This window comes from Drosophila montana, unplaced genomic scaffold (assembly GCF_035044405.1).
Source record: "Drosophila montana isolate Dmon_TW-CO22-7 unplaced genomic scaffold, ASM3504440v1 contig_787_1, whole genome shotgun sequence".
Lineage (NCBI taxonomy): Eukaryota > Metazoa > Arthropoda > Insecta > Diptera > Drosophilidae > Drosophila > Drosophila montana.
Genome location: NW_026999082.1, coordinates 477,247 through 499,910, shown reverse-complemented (window position 1 = coordinate 499,910; position 22,664 = coordinate 477,247).

Below are 22,664 nucleotides of genomic sequence, written 5' to 3'. Positions count from 1 at the left end.
AAAAGTTTCGAGACAAATAGTCATGAAAATATCTACTTCTAACTTAATACTTATATACATGAATTTGTATCTTTCTGTATATATTCTTGAATATATATTTATCTATCAATAGATAGATATTTGGGATATATAAATATATATATTTAGCAAGGATCTCTACTAGTTTATATACACATATATATGTATATATATATATTTATTCTTTTTTTTTACGGGACTCGTTGCACAATTCGAGACATTATGATGCTACCCTTGGAAAGGGTATAGCAAAAGGCAATAAGAAAAGACGACAACGTTGCCAAGGTGAAGCTGGCAGCGAGCCCATCGACAGCCAAGAACCAGGAGCCAGGAGCCAGGAGGCAAGGACCAGTCGAGCAGCCGAGCTCCCAGCTTCCAGCTCCTCCGTGGACCGGGCGAGTGCCAGGAGCCAAAGAACGAATGGAAACTTTTATGCGACTTTGCTGGTGTAGAGACAACTTTTGCCTTTTATGTGCATGTCCTTGTCGGCAGCCATCAGCTAGTGTGTGTGTGTGCGTGTGTGTGTGCAGGCGCGCTTATGGCGTTTTGTGTGACATTTATTGTTATTTAACTGTGACAAACTTTAAGGATAAGCATGCATAGACTTTTGTTGTCCTGTCTGACGCGACAGCAGACGCGATGCGAGCAGGCGCCTCGGCGACGTGCCACTCCTCCCTCTCACGCCTCCGCCCCTTTAACTGGGAGCTAAATTTGAAAGTCAACATAAAATACACGTATTGCTGCGAAATTGAAATCAAAACTGAATATGAACTTGTGTAATGCGTCGCAATGAAATATTTATAGCATCTACTACGATATGTATTTCGCTGCAGGATTCTCAAATGCGCGCGCGCGTGTGTGTGTGTGTGTGTGTGTGTGTGTGTGTGTGTGTGCATGTTATGTCAAAGTCAACATATATTGCAAGTTGAATGTCGCCAGCTCTTAAGGTCACGAAGATCAATCAGCATGGAGAGCAGGACGAAAATGCTGATGAGATTCGGACATAAATAGAACCTTCATATTATTATGTTAAGCTTTATTTGTGTCTTGTGTCAAGATGGGAGAATTACCTATATTGCCAAGGAAGAAGAGTGCAGATTTTTGAAAATTGTTTTTAGCTCTGTCCCTGAGGCAAGTGGGATATGATTGCGAAAATTATTTCAAGTAAAGTTAAGTCTTTACTGTACTACAAAAATAATAAAATATAATACAACTACACCTAACCTCAATTTACCTAACCTCAACTTAACTAAACTCAACTTAACTAATCCAGCTGCCATTATATCTCATAACCTTAATCGTGCTTCTCTGCGATAACCTTACCTGACTCTAGCAAATTTTGTTTATCCTGCTTCGGTTTTGACCTACCAAGCATAACCTTACTTTATTTTATTTGAGGTTATGTTAGCTAATATTAGCTTACCTAACCTAAATAAAATTAAACCTTACATAATCACAGCCTTACCTAAACTAATATAATATAAAGTCTTAGCTTACTTCTTCTTAGCTGAAGTGATCAAACCTATTGGAGCCCAACCGAATCCAATCTAAGCTTAATGTAAAGGGTTCCTCAATGGGTCTTCGACTTAAGCATAAGCATAATACGATCCAACAATTCTTTGTGCTCCCATGGTAAAACAGTTATCTATCTGAAGTTTCCTGTTAACATTATATCCCATAATCCTTAACTTACCTGACACTATCAAATCTCATTTATCCTAGCTCCATGTTCACCTGCCAAACATAACCTAACTTTTTCTAATTAAGGCTATGTTAGCCAACATAACTTTACCTAGCTTGAAATTAACTCAGCCAAACATAATCTCAACCTAATCTAACCTATTATAATATTAAAATAGCCTCAAATAATTCCATCTAACTCAGTCTAAGCCTTTTTCATCTCAACCTAACCTAACTTAACCCAACCTAACCTAACTTAACCTAACCTAACCTAAGCATAAAGTGAAAAGTGTTCTTTAATGGGTCTTCGACTTGGGCATGCTTTTCAGATCTTTCTATCTGATGTTTTCCAGTTACCCTTTGAATATTTGGATAACTAAATATACATATATATTAATAAGTCAAATAGGAAAGGCAACTTAACACTTGTGAGTGAGAGCCAAGCTCTAATCCTCCGCAAACACGATATATAATTTACACAACATATGCCTAACTCTCGGTGCCTTTTATTTTATTCGTATGCCCATAGGGCATAGGAAGACGAAGAAGAAGAAGAAGCAAATGAACTGTACCCCATAATACTTAGTTCACATTCCATGGGGCTAATGATTTCCGTAATTCACACCTACGGGTAAATGGCGGTAAATCAAAGCCTTGACGCCAAATGAAAAACAGCCGTCATAACCCGTGCCCCCACAAATCCAAGGGGGGGGGGTGGGGGGTGGTACGGGGTGTTGGCGAAGGCAGCGAGCCAGAAAGCTAAAAGCTGCTGGTTGGCAGCGGATGCGCAGCATTTGAGCATTTGCACATTTCCGGCATTGTTCACTCAGCCCATGCATAATCGATTAACTGGCGCCCCATAAACATGACCGTAAAATGTGCAAATGCGCGGTTGCACCACGCCGAACCACCGACCCACCGACCCACCGACCCGCCCACTCGCCCACTCGCCGACCCGCCGAGTGGCATAAATGCAAATGCTGTGGCAATCTGCCCAGCGCCAATACATATGCAAATGCACTCCGCACCCAACAGAGGGTGAGGCACAAGCACGCCGCACAACAAATACCCTTCCAAAAGTGCTTTGCTCCAACTGTTCCCATATGAGTCATAATAAAGTTAGCCTCGCTATTGCTGAGTTGGGTACAGATAGGTCGAGAAACTTAAGAGATTTTCCCTCAAAGATCTTATTCATTGACTGATTTTATCGAGCCTTACGATATAGTAGTTCAATATTGACCACTTTATGCTTATATCTGGGGCGCATAGTCCAGATATCTTGAAAAAACAAAAATGTTCTTCAAAATACAACTTAAATTAAGACGCATCAGGCACATGATAGGTATATGATATAGTGTTACGATGTTCTTTAGAATTTGAGCCGGATGAAAATTATCTTTAAAAACCCAAAGTCTTTCATAGAGGAACTAAATTTTCGAGTTTTATGACATAGTAGTAAGATCTTGAACAGGTAAAACTCGTAGTTGTCAAGTTTTCTCAAAATATTTTGAAGAACTAAAAAGATTATCATAGAGAAACTATATTTTCGAAATATTCGTGATATAGTAGTTCGATCTTGAACAGATTTTATTGTGGATTTCGGTAAAACTTTTCATCTCGAAGAAGTAAAAAAATGTTATAAGACTTTAAGATATAGTAGTCCAATCTTCAACAGATTTGGCATGGATGTCCGAAGGATGCCGAAACGTGGTAAAAGCCAAGTTGGCTCAAGATATCTGGAAGAACTGAAAGGAATATAGGAACGACATTTTAAAACCTTATGCGAAAGTAGTCCGAACAATATTTGATTGGCTGTCAAAAGCATTGTAAAATTCGTAATAGCCAAGTTTGCTCAAGATATCTTGAAAAACCAAAGAAATTTTTATATAAGTACTTAATTAAGTTAAGTTAACTAATTGTTCTGATCAGGATTATACTTTCCAGACTTTTGTTAGAAATGAGGTGAGGTATAACTCAGATTTGGTATCTCTTTTCATTTTGCTGCTATACTCAAAAAACGTTAATTGAAAATCGATATTTATCGATTAGGCAAAAAGTAGGAAGCGTTTTCCAGGAATATCTATTTGTGACGTCTGACTTAGTACAGGGTATAATAACAAAATCCACCGATTGTGATGGTTGGAACAAAGTTTGACACATGTGACTGTGTGCGTGTAGGTGTGTGTATGTGGGTGTAGGTGTGTAAATACCGTTATCCACATAGATGAACTCAGATACACATGTCTATGAACTAATTACAAATGAAACCGCAAAATATTTCACTGTTAATGAAAACCGAGCCGGAGACCCACAAATTGCCCCTGGATAGGCCGCAAGTGAACAAAGGCGGTTCAAGGAAGTTACGTGTTGCCATGGGGGAGTGTGCTCTGCCGCTGGGTTGATCTCTGCCTACCCAAGGAGTCGGAGAAGTTGGCTTGGTAATGTGAGTAAAGTTTGAGAGGAATGTGATGAATGTGCTTTAGGATTGTCGAGAGATTAAAGTAGAACGCGCACTAAAATATAATAAAAATAATTGATTCGTATCGAATTCGATTCTACTTGGGATCGAAGGGTTTATAATTAAGATGTGGGCATGTTTCTTCTTCTTAAATAATTTCCAAATGTGCGCAAATACCAAGGGGCAAGTTCATATATCGTGAGTGACTTTTTTTATTATTTTAGGTTAGGTTGAAGTCATATTTATTTCTCAGCAACGGGATAAGTTATTATTGATTTGAAAAAAAACTTAATTAACGCTTGCCATAGTTTGAACTACATCCAAAATTTCAAGTCTCTAGATCCTATAGTTCTCGAGTTTGATATAGCAGGGAGAAGCAGGGAGAAGCACAAAAATGTGACAGAGGCGGAATATTTTGATTGATTTATGGGCATTTAAGTAAATTCAGATTCGTGAATTCCCAAAAATATCTTAATCTGAAACTTATCTCTTATTTCCTGTCCATTTATGAGATCACAGAAATGTCAGCTTCAGGAAAAAATAATTAAATGAAAAAAGTATTCGACTTAAGCTTGAAATAGTTTTATTTTTAAAATTAATTTTCGTTAAATTTCTATAGGCTCGCTTCCCCAAATTTCTCTTTAGTTTTCTACTTCTTCTAATAAATATAATAGCTGAGAACTTTCTATGTAAGCATGTTGTTTGAACTTATTCATGTATTTGGCCTAAATTCTGTTGGCTGCTTGGCTGCTTGGCTGGTTGGGTGGTTGGGTGGTTGGGTGGTTGCTGCTATGGAGCATCACAGCAGCAGTTACCTCAAAGAGCCGGGCAAAAGTTGCTGCCGAATATTTTGGGGGCGCACAACTTTTGGCCATATTAAGACGCGAGCGAGAATTGAAAAGCGACGCAGCTGCGAGGAGCTGCGAATCTGGAATCTGAAATCTGAAATCTGAAATCCGAAATCTGAGATAAAAGTATTGTGCTTGGTTTAGCAGCAAGTGGTAAAAACATCGCTGCCTGCCACTGTCAAGTGTGCTGCAGCTGGGAAGGGGGGGAGGCTGGGCGTGCCTCAAAACTTTTCAATAGCGTATAATGGTTACGCTTCTCTACCCACCCCCCCGCCCCGGCAAGTCGGCCTCCATCCCCGCCCATTATGTGCTTGATTTCTATAAAATGTATTGAAATTATTTTATGAGCACGCAGCACAACGTTCGAGTGTTGTGCAGAAGGGGGAAGGGGGGCAGGCAACGCATAACTAAAGTTGATCCTGAGTGCTATAGTCTTAGCTTACAATGGATTTATATTTGATTTCTGGCTCGTAGCTTCAAACAGCATTTTCTTCAGTCCGTGACTTAATAGAGAAGCTATCAGCTTGTGTAACGTTTAAGAATGGCGCTTAAAGAAGAATTGAAAAATATTGTGTGATATGGAAATTATGCTTTCAGGGCATAAATGGAAGACAGTAAGGAAGGGTAAAAGCTTATATGAAAAGAGTTAAAGGACGAGAGAAAGAAAATGGGTATAGAGAGCAGGACTGAAGAAAAGAGGAAACTAAAGTCGATCAACAGCTTAAAATGAAAATAGAAAAGGAGACACAGAGAGAGGAAGAACGGAAGAGACAGAAAGGGAGATAGAAAGAGAGAGAGAGAGAGAGAGAGAGAGAGAGACAGAGAGACCGGGTAGAAATAGCGAGTGCAGAAGAATAAATATTACACAGATTAAAGAGAAAGGGAAGGTGTAAAACAAAAAAAGAGAGAGATAGAGAAGCAGAGATAAACATGCAGGGGAAAACCGTGAATGAGCGATAAAGACAACGAAAGACAATATTTATAGAGGGAGATAGAGAGAGAGAGAGAGCGAGAGATAGGGAGAGAGAGAGAGATACATCGTAATCCAATTGAATAAGCTGTGACTAAGCTTAATAAAGGAAGCCATAAAAATTGGAAGACTTCACGGAGCAATAGTTAATTATTTGTTTAATTCTGGGATGTGTGACGCCTTCACAGGGGTTCAGCTCATGGGTAGAAACATAGAAATTTGGGGGGCCTCGAACTGGTTCGTTTGATCCGAACCGAACCGAACCGAACCGGTTTGTTGTTAGCTGCCGACAAACTTCTGTTGGGCCATTAAAAAAAGTAAACATGTGTCTGTGTGTGTGTGTGTGAGTGAGTGCATATGTTTGCATATATGTTCTATTACATAAGTGTACACATATACATATGCACATGCACATGCATACATATATGCATATGTACATGTATACATATGTTAACACGTGTATATGACAGTGCTCGGACTCGTGCAGAATCAGCTTGCGGCTTTAAAAACAAAACCGCAACTGTAAAGGGCATTATAATAAGCTACAACAGCAGCAACAAACACCAACAACATGAGCAGCAATAACAAGAATAACAACAACAACAAGAGAAGGAGACTTACAACAATAACAGATACAACAACAATGCCGGCAATGACAATGTGGCCAACTTTGTTTTAGTATTTAACTTGCGCATGTTTGCGCCTTCTGTGGGCAGAGCTTTGTTAGAGTCATGAAGCTGGGTAGATTTGTAATCTATGACATACCCACACAGCCGCACACTCACACTTACACTCACACACTAACACGCTCACACACATGCACATAAAAACCAGGCGAGTCAAACCATCTGCGTTTATCCATCTGTGGGAACTGCCTTTCTATCTGGAGCAGTCAGCAAAATGTTTGTCAAACTGCCAAAATGTCTGCCGGCTGACTGATAGGCGGAAGAGACGGGCAGTTGGGATGGTGAGGGGGCGGCGGAGAGACGGGCAAGGGGACAGAACAGGAGGCGCACACAACGGCCGACCGTCAAAGGGATTTGCAATTCACGTACATAAACAACAACAACAACAGCTACTACAACAACAACAACAACAGCTACTACAGCAACAACAACAAGCACAGGCAGCATGCAGTGGACAGCATTGCAGATGCCGAAGCCGTCGGGGGGAACCAGCAATGCAAATGGACTTTATTTATGACTATGCGAAAAACGTGTGTGTGCGTATGTGTGCGTGTACGTGTGCGTGTGCGTGTATGTGGGCTTGTGTGCGTGCTTAAATGCGTGGGTGCGTATTCATGGGCACTAAACGCACACCCGAAATATCAAAAAAACTAGAATGTGGGGTTATCTGCGGCACGCCGAAGATTTAATACCCTTGTAGACATTGGTTTCGCTGCTATGTGAAGTTCGTCAGTGCAGAGTTTTACAAGCACACAACTAACAAATACCCATTTTTACTCATTTTACAGGATATAAGCTAGCAAGAGCCTACAGTTTTATCGATATAAATGTAGATAAGCATAAAGCTTATTCAAGTTCATGTAGAAAGCGTTTAGTGCAGCCCCTCTATTTAAATTTGGTTGGTACAGGGTATTAAGGCACCTTGTAGACAGACAAGACTTACAAGAGAATAAAAAAAAATGGCATTTGCTGGAATGTGAATGTTGCAAGTGACGTAAACAGAACTTATAACCTCACATTGTGGCTTTTAACTTTTGTTATTCCACACTAAAAATGTGGAATGTGTGGACAAAGCTTCTAGCTAAATATGTTTATGTCATACATATAGCAAACTGTATATCTACATATATATATCTATATATAAATATACATATGTGTGTAAATACCTATGTATACTTTTAGTTTCCACTTTGATAGTTGCATTCTGTGGTTGCAGTTGTGCTCTTTTCTATTTTTCGTAAACTTGCGAAAAATGCACAACGGACAACGAACAGAGAGTGTGACCAGCTGCCATAATGTTAAATAGTGATTAATTAGTGCCATTTGTGGAGCACAGATGGCGCTGAAGCGTCAATTATGGGCCAGCTCTGGCCACCTCCTATCGAGAAGATCGATAAGAAATCGATTGGGCGATACGGCCCACCTCTAGCACAGCTGAAGTTCGCCTTTTCGTTAAATCTAGAGCATCCTTAGGTCGTGCTTGCTAAGTCTACTCATTTATTACCCATTCGAATTAGTCACAGCTCGTTTTTATGGCCGGGGCCATGACCCGGTTAGTTGGCTGATTGCATTCACGACTCGCATAACTTGGCCTTGCCACGTGCCCAGCCCCCAACCCATCCAACGGAATGGAATTGCAAATGAAACCACGCATTGTGCTCGGTACCTCAATCATCTGACTGATGCAAGTGTCTCTCATTCGTAATGGTATAAGGACGCATTCACGTCCACGTATTCACGTCCACATCTATGACAGCGCTATTGTTGCCACTGGGAAGTCCTTGTGCACAGCGCCAGGACAAAGTCCCCACTGGCGATGTGCATGCAAACACGTTTCTGATTAGAAATCAGCCAAAATGACAGCAGCAAAGCTCAACTAGTCGTCGGGCTGCTCTCGTATGACTTCCACATACTCTGTCGCTTCTGCTTGTGCGTAATCTTTTTATTTTAGAGGAAAGTTGTACAGAAATTGCGACATAAATATAAAATATCTTAAATAAGTTTGGGCTATTTTAGCTTTACATATATAAACCCAAACGATGAATTTTGTCTGTAAGGAAAGTTATCGGTTTGGGTTTCCATGATAATTCATCAGTCCTAATACTTAAAAATCGATCTAATCTATCGGTTAGCTCGCTGGCACTTAATTGGATCGAGATCAATTTTGTTTAAGAGTTAGTCACATCTAGTTCTGTCTACTTATTAAACTTATAAATCGCTCAAATTTATCGTCTGGCTGGAGATGGCAATCGATTAATCGATTATTTAACAGTATACAAATTTAGTGTGGGAAAACGTTTGCAGGCAATAAAACTTATCGACTTTAATCGATTACTTAACAATCAACAAATTTAGTGTGGGAAAACGTTTGCAGGCAATAAGACTTATCGACTTTGTATTAGCGTTAGAAGGGAAACTTAAGTCGATTTGTGCTAAGCTCAGCCCACGCACTCGCTATACTCTCCCATACTCCCACATTTTTGTGCCTTTAAGTTCATTATTCGGGCATCTTGGTACCATAATTGCGTCCAGCTGTTCCTAGGCCCTATACAGAAGTATTTATATAGATAATAACCGTTAGCAGTTATGGAGGCCTGCCCCGGGCCTGCCTAGGGCCCTAACCGTAATCATGGGCTCCATGGTGGCAGGAAGGAAGTGAGAAATTTATGCAACAGCTTTTGCAGCTGGCATCAAAAAGCTTAATCAACTTGTCCTAAATTGTGCAAAAATTAAATTTTTCCCTGGCAAATCGCATAATAAATGCGAAAGAGCGAAAGATAAAAAAAATTTCAATTTTTGAAATGCAAATGGAATACAAATATTTGCATAAACACGAGCAGCTCGCAAAGAGAATGGAAAGCACAGACCCGCCGACAAACCGACAGACCGACAGACCGACAGACGGACCATCTGCCAGTACGGTTCGGTTGGCTTCGACATTTTTTTGTATCAAGGACGCAGCAAAAAATTTGTGCAAAATATGTTGGGTGATGGCAGACGTATAGCATACCCTGTAACCATTAGATTTATGTCATGCTTTCAAATGTTCGATCTAGCCGTGTCCGTCTGTCCGTCTGTATGAACGTAACGAACTCAGAACCTATAAGAGCTAGAGACTTGAAATTTTAGCTGTATGTCCTCCTAGTCCCCGCGCAGATTGAGTTTGTTTCCGATATTCGATAACTTGCCCCGTTTCCAAGTAATCGATAAAAATCGATATCGAAATCCTGTTTATTGAGCAATTTCGGCATATAATATGAGCTAGAGTCACCAAAATTGACATGTAGCTTCTAGAATAGTATATGTACATATATATCAAGTATGTATAATTTAATACCTATCGCCTGTTGGAAGAAGAGGGTTCAGGGTATCCCCTAGTCGGGAGCTCCCGACCAGAACCTCTAACTTGTTTATTTTCAATTATTGATTAAACTTGCCTAACTTTAAGTCCAAATACTACACACATTTTGGCATCACCTTCGCATCTGTCTATGTAGTTAATTGAACAATCAATTTGTAGATTTTTTAAAGGAGATCAAGGAATAATTTTTCAAAATGAATAAGTTTCAGCTATTGCAAATGTGTGTTGTGGCTCTTGGCTTTCGGTCTAGGCCAGCAGACAATTGCCTCCAGAGCTGATTGCAGGTGATTTGACCATACAAAATGCCAATTAAATTTGACACCCGAACGAGAACTCGATTTGTAATTTGCAAATGTCGGACAGTTGCCGCTGGATGCAGCTAGATGCGGCTGAACTTTAACCCACTCCAGGTCACTTGCCGCCACTTTCTCCCACTTCAGTCCAATTTGCTCCACTTCATCATTTACCATTCATAGTCCCTTAAAACACTGGCGAGCGATGCTAATCAATATCAAAATATGCGCGTCCAGCGACGGGGTGTTGTCTAGAGACTGCGAGAGATTGCGATTTGGTGGAGGGGGCGGGGGGTGGGGGATGGTATTTGCCCGGCTGGTCGCTCGACTTCAATCAATATGGAAAATAAGAACGTGATTCATATTCAGTACGCGCAACGCTCCACAGAAATGAGCAGCAGCTATTTCAGTCGGGGAGGACATTCAAAAAAGGAAATTAAATACACGTTGTTTATAAAGCTTTGGCTGCCAAGCTGGGGGCGAGTCCGGGGGAGCTCGCGGGGGTCGCGGGGCTGCCATGTATTTACAGTACGGAAATGATGGCTTAATGGTTGCTCCGTGGAAATGGTAAGACTTTAGCCTACTTATAAATAGCAATCGGCAAATCACGCGTAAAAGCAAAACATTCACAAATCGAGTCTTTGAAATGAATAATATATTTGCGCATTTCGAGCGCATAAAATGTTTATTTCATGTTACAATTTTTTATCGTATTTGTCGCAGTTGAAAGCATTTCGCATTCAAGCTAAATGAGAATTCGACTATTTGCAGATTTCTTTAAGCTGACAAAAACTATGTACTAATATCTACGCAGTTTCAGTTTTGATTGTTAAACCTTCTTTTTTTATTGTATTTTTTGTATGTTTAGCCTTGAACCGTCAATTCCACAGAGCGGAATGAATATATATATATATATATATATATTATATATCAAGTATCTTTAATTTTATAGCTTTTGCCATAAATATTCTAAAAGCCACACCACATGGTGACTCTAGCTCTTATAACTTACGAGATTTGCTCAAATAACAGGATTTCCATATCGGTTTTTATCGATTACTTGGAAACGAGGCAAGTTATCGATTATCGGTAACATACTCGTACTGCGCGGGCACTAGAAGGACATACAGCTAAAATTTCAAGTCTCTAGCTCTTATAGGTTCTGAGATCCTTGTGTTCATACATACGGACAAACAGACGGACGGACAGACGGACACGGCTAGATCGACTTGGCTACTGATGCTGATCAAGAATATATATACTTTATGGGGTTGGAGATGCTTACTTCTGCCTGTTACATACATTTGTACAAATACTATATACCGTATTATAGTTATAAAAACTAGGATATCGATAACGACTTAATTATTATTGATGATCGATTGCATGGAAGCGGGTTAAGTTATCGATAACTTGAAGGAAACTTGATCTTCTTTAGCTCTTCTCATCTCTGGGAATGGGCAGACAGCTGGACTGGCTGTTGAGCTCAGAGATGTTGCCTTCCGTCTGTTACAAATACTTTCACAAGACCATCATACCCCTTTGACGCACCTTCAATGGGTTCAGGGTGTAACATTGTTGTTGATAACATTGAATACACGTCACCCATAAAAGCTGGCATCAAATAAGTATATTGTGCTGAATGTTGCTTAATAAATAATTCAATTTGGCGTCCAGTTCGGGTTTATTTCGACCATGGCGCATTGTTAGTTTGGTTAATGTCCCTTGTCAATCTCAAGTTCAAGCTCAATCTCAATCTCCATTGCCATTGCCATTGCCAATGCCATTCCCATTTCCATCTTCATCACCTAGAGTATCCGTTGCCTGAGCGTATCCTTCGGCCGTCTCTTAGTGACAGGGTTTAACATTTGTATTCTACGCACGTCTCGCTGCCAACAAATCACGCACGTTAACACCTCCGAGGCACAAGGCGAAAATCAGCGACACTCCCTCTCTCTCTCTCTCTCTCGCTCTCTCTCTCGCTCTTTCACTCTCTCACTCGCTGCTTGTGCATCTTTTGGGAACTGTCCCGTGGGCTGGGCATGTCTTCAATTGACAGCCGGGTATCTATGACAGAGTCTGCGACAGCATGCCTCCACACTGTCTCCCCCGACTGTCCCGTCGACTGTCCACCCGCCTGGAGCTCGTCTGCCCCATCGGCCCCGTTCTTGGGGCTGTCCCTCGACTGCGTTGAAAGTTTTTCGCTGTTCTGTGCTGTTTTCGCCCAACCGCACGTAGCGTGCAACGCTTAATTAAGCCACCATTAAACTCTGTCGCATCCGTCTAGCCGACGCCCCACCGATGCACCACCATCATTACGTGCGTGTGCACACGCGGCGCAACAACAACAACAACAACAATTGCAGCAACAACAACTGCAGCAGCAACAACAAGAAGAACAATTCGTAATTGCATCGTCAACTGATTGATAATATCGGGTTGACCGCAAATGCGCATATCTGTGGACAATTGCGTCTCGTCGGCGCTGCCATGTGGTTTGTTGCTCCTGCTCCAGCTCCTGGTCCTTTTCCTCGTACAACAAAGCCACAGTAGGGTGCGTCTCGAGCGGCTGCCCAGCTTGACGTCAAGCGAACAGAGACAAGTCCATAGAAATCGTAAAAATTAATCAGAATTTGGAATAACAACAGTTCGGAAAGAAGAAAACAAAAGAGCTGTGAGCAAAATTCTTGGAAATATACGGAACAGTGGGAAAAGTATAAATAACACGGATTTATTCAGAATCAATCTGTGGTCTGTTTTGTGCGTCCTGATTAAACAGCAAGTCCGAGAATTGTTTTTCGAAGTGACCTCATACTTTAGATGTACTTTCAGCGGTTCGTGAGCAAAACGAAAAAATCTGGAGTCAATCGGAATAGATCGAAAGTAAATATAAAGGTTCGTTACAGCTTGAACTTACTCGAAGTAAGAAGAAGAATGAAAAAATAGAAGAATTTGATATAAATAACAATTCTAAAGACTTCATAAGCACAGGACTCAACATAGGAAAATGAAAGAAATAATTAAAATTAGGAGTATTTCGGAATCAAGTGGAATATGTGAGAAGAATTTGCAATAGTGTGAGGAACTCATAACTAATCGGAGTATATGAATAATTTGGAAAAATTAAGGGGAATTCATAATAAGGTCGAGTATTTCGGAATCATATGGAATATAAGGGAACAATTTGGAATAGTTCAGAAGAAGAATTCATAATGAGTCGGAGTGTATGGATAATTAGGAGGAATTTATAATACATTAGAGTATTTCGGAGTCATGTGGAATAAGTTAGATGAATTTGGTATAGTTAAAAGCTTAAAAAAATAGGAATTCATAATAAATTCGAGTTTTTCGGAATCGTGTGAAATAAGCGGATAGAATTTGGAACAGGTTATGAGAACTCATAATTAATTGGATTCTATGAATAATTGGCCATAATTAAGTAGAATTCATACTATAGTCGAGTATTTCGGAAGCATATGGAAAAAGTGGGTATAATTCGGAATAGTTTCGACCTCATAATAAATCGGAGTAAATGAATAACTAGGCATAATTAAGAAGAATTCATAATCGAGTCGAGTATTTCTGAATCATATCGAATAAATGGCAAAATTTCCGAGAAGCCATAAAAAATCGGCGTATACTGAAATAAGAAATAATTTGAAATAATTTATAATAAATTCGTGTATTTCCAAACACATGGAATCAGTGAAAATTTCAACAATTCTGTCGAGAAACTAAAGTAAACACTGAACGAATTCGAAATAATTTGGAATATGTTAGGTAAATATTTACATGTTAATATGTAACAGTCTGTGTTTCCTGGCTCTCACATGGCTTAGTGTGCGTTTCAAGGGTCCTGCTGTGAATTGATTGCGGAATTGATCCCCTCCATTAACTTGGTTTCACAGTTCAATCCAAGGAGCATGGCTCAAGGGCAACTCGGCGGGCCCTCGGACACACATAAGGGAACGGAGCCGCACTTATGACAGCTGCAAAGGCTTTATGCTGCCTCAGGCTTGTTGGACATCAGCTTTGGCCCAATACTCGGAATAAGTTCTTGTAAACGATGTACAGGCCTTCAGATCATGATTCTGGCATAAATGTGGTCGCCACCCAACAAACCAACCCTCACCCCTCTCACCCTACCTGAGGACTAAACAGCATCGCCTAACAGCTTGTAAATGCTGAAAAGGAGCATTTGAGTGAGAGCATCCGGTTTGCTTTTGAGCAGCTTTTAACGAGCTTACGTTTTGTGTACGGGAATAATGATGGACGAGTGACGTTGCATATTTTATTTAAAGGGTGCCACGAGGTGGGGCTAGCCGAACCTAACCGAACCGAGCCGAACCGAACCAAGGCGTGGCGTGGCGTAGGGGATAAGTGCCGGCAGAAAGCTGCTACCCCATTATACCCTACAGACGTTAAATGGTTAATGATGTACTTACATATAAGCACTGGCTGGTATTACCCGGCTTTGCTTGGTTCAAGGCTATTTGCATCAAGCTGTAGACACTTTTGGCACCAACTTGAAGCCTCATTTTCATTTGTCGCAAGCGACGAATCACGTTTTAAATATATTGAAATTCGAAATTCGCTCACACTCGTCGCTGAGTCATATTACTTGTGTTATTTTGTGTTCATTTTATGAATATGAAGATACTTTGGCTCAGATCACAGGGTATCATCTCGTCCAGCACCTGCAAATAGTGCCATGCTATCATATTGCACCTATGTCTAGGGTATATCAAAATAAATGCAGCGCTTCACTTTGATACTGGCTACAGGGTATCTTCTAGTCCCTCACACACTTCACATAGTTTGCTCTTGACTTGTTCTATTTATATTAAGGGGATATACTTTTGTGGGCATGTATACACGGTTAACTGCAATTACAGGGTAGCTGCTAGCCGTGCATACTCGCCTATCGGACTGTTGCCTGTTGTTATTGCATTGGCTATTTGTATTGTCTGCTTTACAAACTCTGACAACTTCAAAGGCAAAACATGAAATGTGTTTTTTTCTAGCCTGAACGTAAAAGGCTACCGTTACTGTTACCGTTACCGTTACCGTTACCCTGACCAGCACCGTTATCCGCACCGTTACGGTTACCGTTACCGTCTATAGCGGAGCTAGCTAAATGGACAGCAATTGCCGCTGGCGTTTCATAATTTCTGCACTCGGTTTGTCTACTTTCTGCTCCGGTTTGTGGTCGCTCTGAGCGTGGCGTTCTAAGGGGCGGGGGATGAGTAGGGAGGAGGAAGCAGAGGAGGGGGGGGGAGGGAGTTCGTAGCGTAAAGTTCAAGTAAAACATGCTAATAAAATGGCCAATTTGGTCGCTGCAGCTGCGCCGTTGTGTAAGCCAAATTGAAAAGTTGCTATAGCAAAAGGCAGCCGCTAGCGCTCATCTAAAAAATAATACAAAACATATATTCCACATAAATTGCTCCGTATACCCTATATACATATAGATAGATATATGTATGTATCTGGATGTGGGAAATGGGATGAGACCAAACTTGATATAAATGTGTTGTTATTTGAAAACGTTGAATATAGTTGAATGTTATCTATAGATACTTTCAACCTTAAAGAACTTGACTTAAGAATAAAAATTATATTTCCCCAATTATTTTACTTATAATATTTCTGATTAGTTATTTTTATCGTATCTGTTGATACTTCAAGCTTTATAGAATTTGACTAAAGAAAAAGAAAGTTATTTCACCAATTCTTCTATTTATTATATCTATCATAAGTTATTTTTATCGTTTTTTTGTCTAGGTATATTATCTGTGGATACATCAAACTTTAAAGAATTGGACTAAAAAACAAAAATATTACTTCACCAATTCTCTTATTTATTAGATTTATCCTTAGTTATTTGTATTCGTCTTAATGTTTTGTCTAAGGATACTTTAAATTTTGCTGAATTTGACGAATTCTTTTATTTATTAAATTTATTTTTAGTGATTTCTATTTTATTAGTATTATTAGTATTAAAGGGCTCAAATATAACCTTATTTTAATATGATTGAATATTAATATTTCATATATTTATCAATATAATTTTAGTTGTACTATCAAAAATCATTGGTACATCTATTTTTGACATTTTATTCTCACTTACGCTACATGAAATCTCTACGTAAGGGTATTACTTAGTCGCCTACTCTTGACTTTTGCGCCAGCTATGCTGGCTCTTTTCGCCTTCTTCTTCTTCGTCTTCTTCTTTTTTTTGGCCGCCAGCATTCAATTAAACGGCGCACTTCTCTGGCCATTAGTACGTAAATACTCGTGCATAACAAATGCTGGCAGCCATTTTGAGTTCGCCGGCTGCTGTACCTAATTAAATGCCGCGCCTCAAGTGTAGCGCACAAACTTTTTAATTGTTTTGCACGCAAGATGGCGCCACAAGCGCGCTTCAACACTGGACAACAATGGACTCGCGCCCGAGCTCTATTGTATACGTATGTAAGTAGGAACTCCATGAGGATTATACGAGTGTCCCACAAGCCCAGCGCTGTGTTTATTGTTATGGCTGGCTGCTGTCGCTGTGTACGTGTCTGCCGCTGAAGGATAAACATATATTTTATGCTTCCAAATACAGCAAACAGTTTAGGATTCACTTAGTTCACTTTTACAGCGTTTTACGCATTTACGATCTTCGGTACAGTGAAGCTTGGGTTGGCTGAAGCAATCAGATTAGGTTCGGATGCTGCTGATATGCATGAGAACTACAAACAACCTGTATCATGATTTGCTCAGAGTTTGGATCTCATTAGAAGTTATATCAGCTCGGGAACTACACAAGATTATCCCCAAAAATTATACATAAAGGGAGAGGCTCACAGGCAGAGACCTTAAATTTGATGTATCTATCTTCTATATCTTCTCTTATATTACACTCAAAACAAGTTGATCTGGTCCCTTCCTCAAGTGAAACATAATATGGGCACAAATTATCTGATATATATCCTATCCTAGATTAAGAACATTGCCTGATTTCTTTTGGATATCTCTCTCCCTTTTTGCAAAGAACTAAATGCATTTTTTATATATATTAAAAAGATCGGACAATAAGCACCGAGTTATATAAAAAACTCGAATGCTTTTCCTGACTTCAGGCTAACTCCCAGTTAAGCTCTCCCGATTGGATCACTCTGATTTGTTTTACAGCCATCTGAGCTAATCTTAAGAGTATGCTCATTACACACGACTATAATTTTGACACAATTTCAAATTATTTCAAATACAAGAGTACAAATCCTTAAAGTAGTTGTTAAATAAACAAGCGCAATGGGACAAATAAAATACTTAAGCCATAAATGAGCATCAAGTAGTATAAGATAACTAAACTAATTGGATTTGCAGCCATTTCTAGGGTGCTTAACTTTTAACTAACCCTTAAGCGATCTGGCAACATCAAAATAATTTGTGTAGTGCATTAAGTTGGCTGCGCCAGAACATTTACTAAATTGAACGTTTCCTGTTGTTGTTGGCCGAATGCATGGAATTTAAACTTTGGCCATAAAAGGCAACAACGATTTGGGCCAAGTTTATTGCAACTATAAATATACACTGTCCGGTTAGAGTTGAGTTTAAGACAAGCCCAGAGACACACTCAACACACACACAAACACACACACACACACACACACACACATATGTACGCTGCTCAACAATGGAAGTGGATACATAAGTAAATACATGAGACATTGGGCTTGAAAATGGGATAGAAATAAAGATAGGAAAAGCGTTACGTTTCTCGGTCTGGCCACAATGCCAAATGTGTGGCTACATGCATGTGTGTGTGTGTGTGTGTGTGTGCGTGTGTGTGTGTGGCATTGCGATGATATCTGTGAAGCGGACAGCTACGTTCGGCTTTGGACTTGGTTTATTGTCAATGTCCTTTGTGTGTGGGCGGCGCACAAAAAGGACAACGCAGCGCACAGCATTTGTTAATATCGCTGGCTTAACTAAGTGCCAATGCCTTTTATGTGATTTTCGGCGTATCCCGGCGCCACCTTCAATCTCTCCTGACCACATTCTGTCCGCCCGCCTCCGCTCGTCTGCGCTCGATGTTGCCATCTCTTTCCTGCTTGTAGCAATCCCATTTACTGCTCCATTTTGCAGCACCTGTGCAGGTGTGTGTGTCTCTCTGTGTGTGTACGTTTGTGTGCTTGTTTGTTTGTTTGAGGTTAGCTCGCAGCAGTGGGACCGTGTTTAAGTATGACCAGCCAGCGCTCGATTCGGTAACTACTTTGCTTTGTATCTGGGTTTTAGCTGTATTCAACATTGAATCTTATTTCGAATTCAATAAAGCCATGCACAAACACACACACACACGCACACACACACAGTCAGCCAAATAGCTGAATTGGCGTTCACGTGGTGCCACGCCCCCGTTCAGCGCCTCAACAGCATATAGTAAATTGCTTGTCTGGCATTTAATTTGATCTGTTGTTTGATTGTGTGCGTTTCACTTTAATTGAATTTTATGATGATAAACACACACACACACACACACACACACACAAACGCACGCACGCACACGCACACAGGACGACAGATAATGGCCGTAAAGCTGGCAGCCTGGCAGGCCGACCCCTAACCCGCCCCCCGCCCCCTGCCGCCCCTGCCTCTGCTCCTGCTCACAGCAGCTGCCGTAGACCAAAGCATTTCGGACTTTAAGTCAGGCACTTGAAATACAACCATGTTCAACTATGAAATACATGACTATATTCTGGCTTACAAGCACACACACACACACACTCACACACACACACTTGCACACACAAACAACCAATCAGATTTCTTTATCTGAAATGAAAATAGTTTGCTCTCTAATTATTTGCTGAACACAATTAAAATCAAATATTGATTAGTTATTTATTGAAATACAAGCTAAATAGGCACTTACAAATGAAATACATAAAGCGAGTAAGCTGTGCAAATTATTTATTCTCTATATATTCAAGAAATTACCTGGCGTCGCGCGCATCTATAATAAATTTAATGCTAGATATAAAGATCATATTCAATTTTCCTTAAACTCTAAATGCATAAATATTTAATTAGCTGGCTTTATCCTGCATTTCGAGAATCCTAGCGCAGCCAACTTAATATGCGACCAACTTGTGCTGCCAGATCGCTAGATATTCCGATATCGATAGCAATTTATCGAAGCATCGACTTAAACATTTATGCTCATCCATATTTTGTCTATAGGTTTCGTTTATCTCAGAAGCACAGTACTGAGAGATTTCCGACTAGGTCTCAGCCAGAGTATTTGAGGCTGGGCAATATGAATTGAACGTTAAGGTTGTTAGGTGGGCCCAGCATGACTTGCTTATCGTATATTTGTGGTCCCACAAATCCCTCGATTATATAAATGTAATGAACTGGCTTTGGTAGAAGAGTATGCCTCGATGCTGTTGTGCCAAGCCACAAATTATAGATATTATTTCAACTTCCATGCCGATTGAGGCACGCCAGACGCATATATGTATGTCTGTATGCCACAAACTCGTGACCGCAACTAAATGCATGCAACACGCGCCGCACACCAAATACAAAATTGTTGACAACGGCTTCTGTGGACTCGGAGCTCGGAGTCGGCGTTGACATTGTTGAAACATTATGAAATTTCAACACGGGTCTGCATTATTAATAAAACAATAAGATAAATAATGGATGTGAATCCCAGCGGCCAAGTTAGGAGACAATGGGCAAACTATAAAGCTGACAGCGCAACAGCTAAAAATGAGATTCCATTACAAAAAAAAAAACAAATAAAATCTGTATCAGAGTTTGAACCAACATCCGTTTCCGGCTGGTTCTATGCGATATCCGATGTCGTTTAAGGTCAGAAATAAACCTTTTGCAGACTTCTACTACACATTAATAATATTTACACATAGGAAAATGAAATAGTGTTTACTCCAGAAGAAATTACCCGGTTTTGCCCGCCTCAAAATGCAAGTGGTACCGAATTAGTTTGTTTAATTCACGCCGACTTCAGACAGATACAAAAAAGGTTTATAAACTGAATTCGAACCAGCGATTTGCCGCGTGTTGGTTCGACTAAACATGTATAACAAATGATAACCAGTAAATACTTTTATAATAATATTCAAATTAAATACGCAGAAGAAATGCCATAAAAACCGACCAGAAATGTTGCGGGATTATCTCAAATGTGGCTTTGTTGGCGCCATTTCAGAGAACTCTTCTTGAACTAATTTAACTAAAAGGGCAAATGGAGCAGAATTGGCCGCATCGTTGTCCTCGCAAATGTATTTATCCTGCAGCACTTGAATGTAAGTAAATAGACCCGAGTAAGTCAGTGCGTGTGTGTGTCCGTCTGTGTGTGTGTGTGTGTGTGTGTGTGTGTGTATGTCTATCTGTGCGACAATAACAATGCCATTATTCTTCGAGGCTTTTGGCGCAATTTGAAATGGGGCTTTGCTGGCGGTTTGCCTGCGGCTCTGTCTCTCTGACAATCTGTTACTTACATTTAAGCGATTGCGGCCAGTTGCCACAGCCAGCAAATGGAATCAGGCGGAATGAAGCAATAAAGGAGCCTTACGCGACTGAGCATCAAGCCGGAGTCAAGCGAGGATCTGCATATTTACAATGGATGGACAACAAGGACGAAGATTTCGCTGGCTACTCGGCTGATGAAACTCGGCGATTCCCAAACAAACTAAGATACAATTATATAACTGTTATATGGCAACTGGCTAAGAAGATATTTGTGCTAGTCTTGTTATTCAGCTGGTTTTTAGAGGCAACTGTTATACAGCTGTTGTGGGAGTTTACAATGGACTGTTATACGGCTGTTAATAAAGCTGCATTTCGAAAAGAAATCGTTATATAGCTGTTAATAGGGGTGCGAGTTTTGGAAAATCTGTTATACTGCCGTTTTTAGAAATGTTAGTTTTTACGGAACTGTAATACAGCAGTTACTTAAGGCGTTATACTGAGGTGTTCTTTTTCAATGAACTGTTATACAGGTTTTCTAGGAATATAATTTCTTCAGAAACTTTCTATTAATAGAGGTGTGAGTGTTCAACTAGCTGTTATATAGCGTCTTCTAGCGTGTTACTTTTTCAAGAACTGAAGTTAAGTTGTGACCTGAAGTTTTAAGGAACTATTATACATTATTAAACTAGGGGGGATATGTCACAAAAAAATTTTCTACAGTTCTTTTTCCAATTCGCTGGTTCTCAAGGAACTGTTATACAGGGCCATACAGAGAGGTAAGTCACAAAAAGAACTATTCTACAGTTATTTTTCTAATTTGCAGGTTCTCAAGCAAATATTATACAAGGTTATACAGAGGGGTAAGTAAGTCAAGTCAAGTAAGTTCTCGAAAAACTCTGTTATACAATAATAGTTATATATATAACAATCGTGATAGCACACAACAACGGACAAATAATTATAGAGTTCCCAGGGTACATCCAAAATAGTTGTTAGTATATCACAGATCACCGAATATATAGTTGCCCACAAACTGTTATATAACTCTTCTCACTTCTATTTATATAATACATATATATTTCTCATGTTTTCCCTTCGTAAAACACAAAATTCAAAAATTAACAACAATTCAAGCCAAATGTGTGCCAAGGACCATAATTTGGATCTCTGCTGGCCTCATTGGCAAAGTAGTTTTATTGTGCTGCATAGAAGGAGATGGAGGGGAATTATTTAAAAACTTTCCGAATTTGCTGCTCATACGGCATTTGGCTTTAATATATGAAGGCAATTAAAACAGCAAAATTTATGATTCCCCTTTCGGACATGAAGCTTGTAATCCAACAGGGCAAATGTTGAGAATGTTGTGGCAATGCGTTTGTAGGGTTGTCGCTTCATATAATCCCATAACTGTGGCCAGTTGTTGCCACCTCGAACAAATGCTTAAATAAATGGATAAGCTGAGTGTGCTCGGCTTTTAAGCTGCCTAACTAGCTGCTACCCTGTATCCAGCTGCGAACTATCATAAATGATATATACAAGAGCTCTGTACTCTTTTTTGGGGGCAGGTATTCAATAAGTGAAAAATGTTTGATATTTGCGTATGGTTCTTATGGTTGTTAAAGATCGGGGCTGAAAACAGACATTTTCTGAACACATCAGAGGGTGTGGAAAACGGGTAGCTATTTGAAAACCTTGTTTCCCAATTTCAAATCTTGTCTATACTGACAGAAAGACAGAGAAGTTCTCCTGTTCCATCCTGCGTATGAAAAATGCACTCTTGAATAACTTCGGTGCTTATAGTCCGATCGTAATGAAAATTTCGTTTCTTAAATATGGCGTACGTTAGCATTTATATACTAAGACGC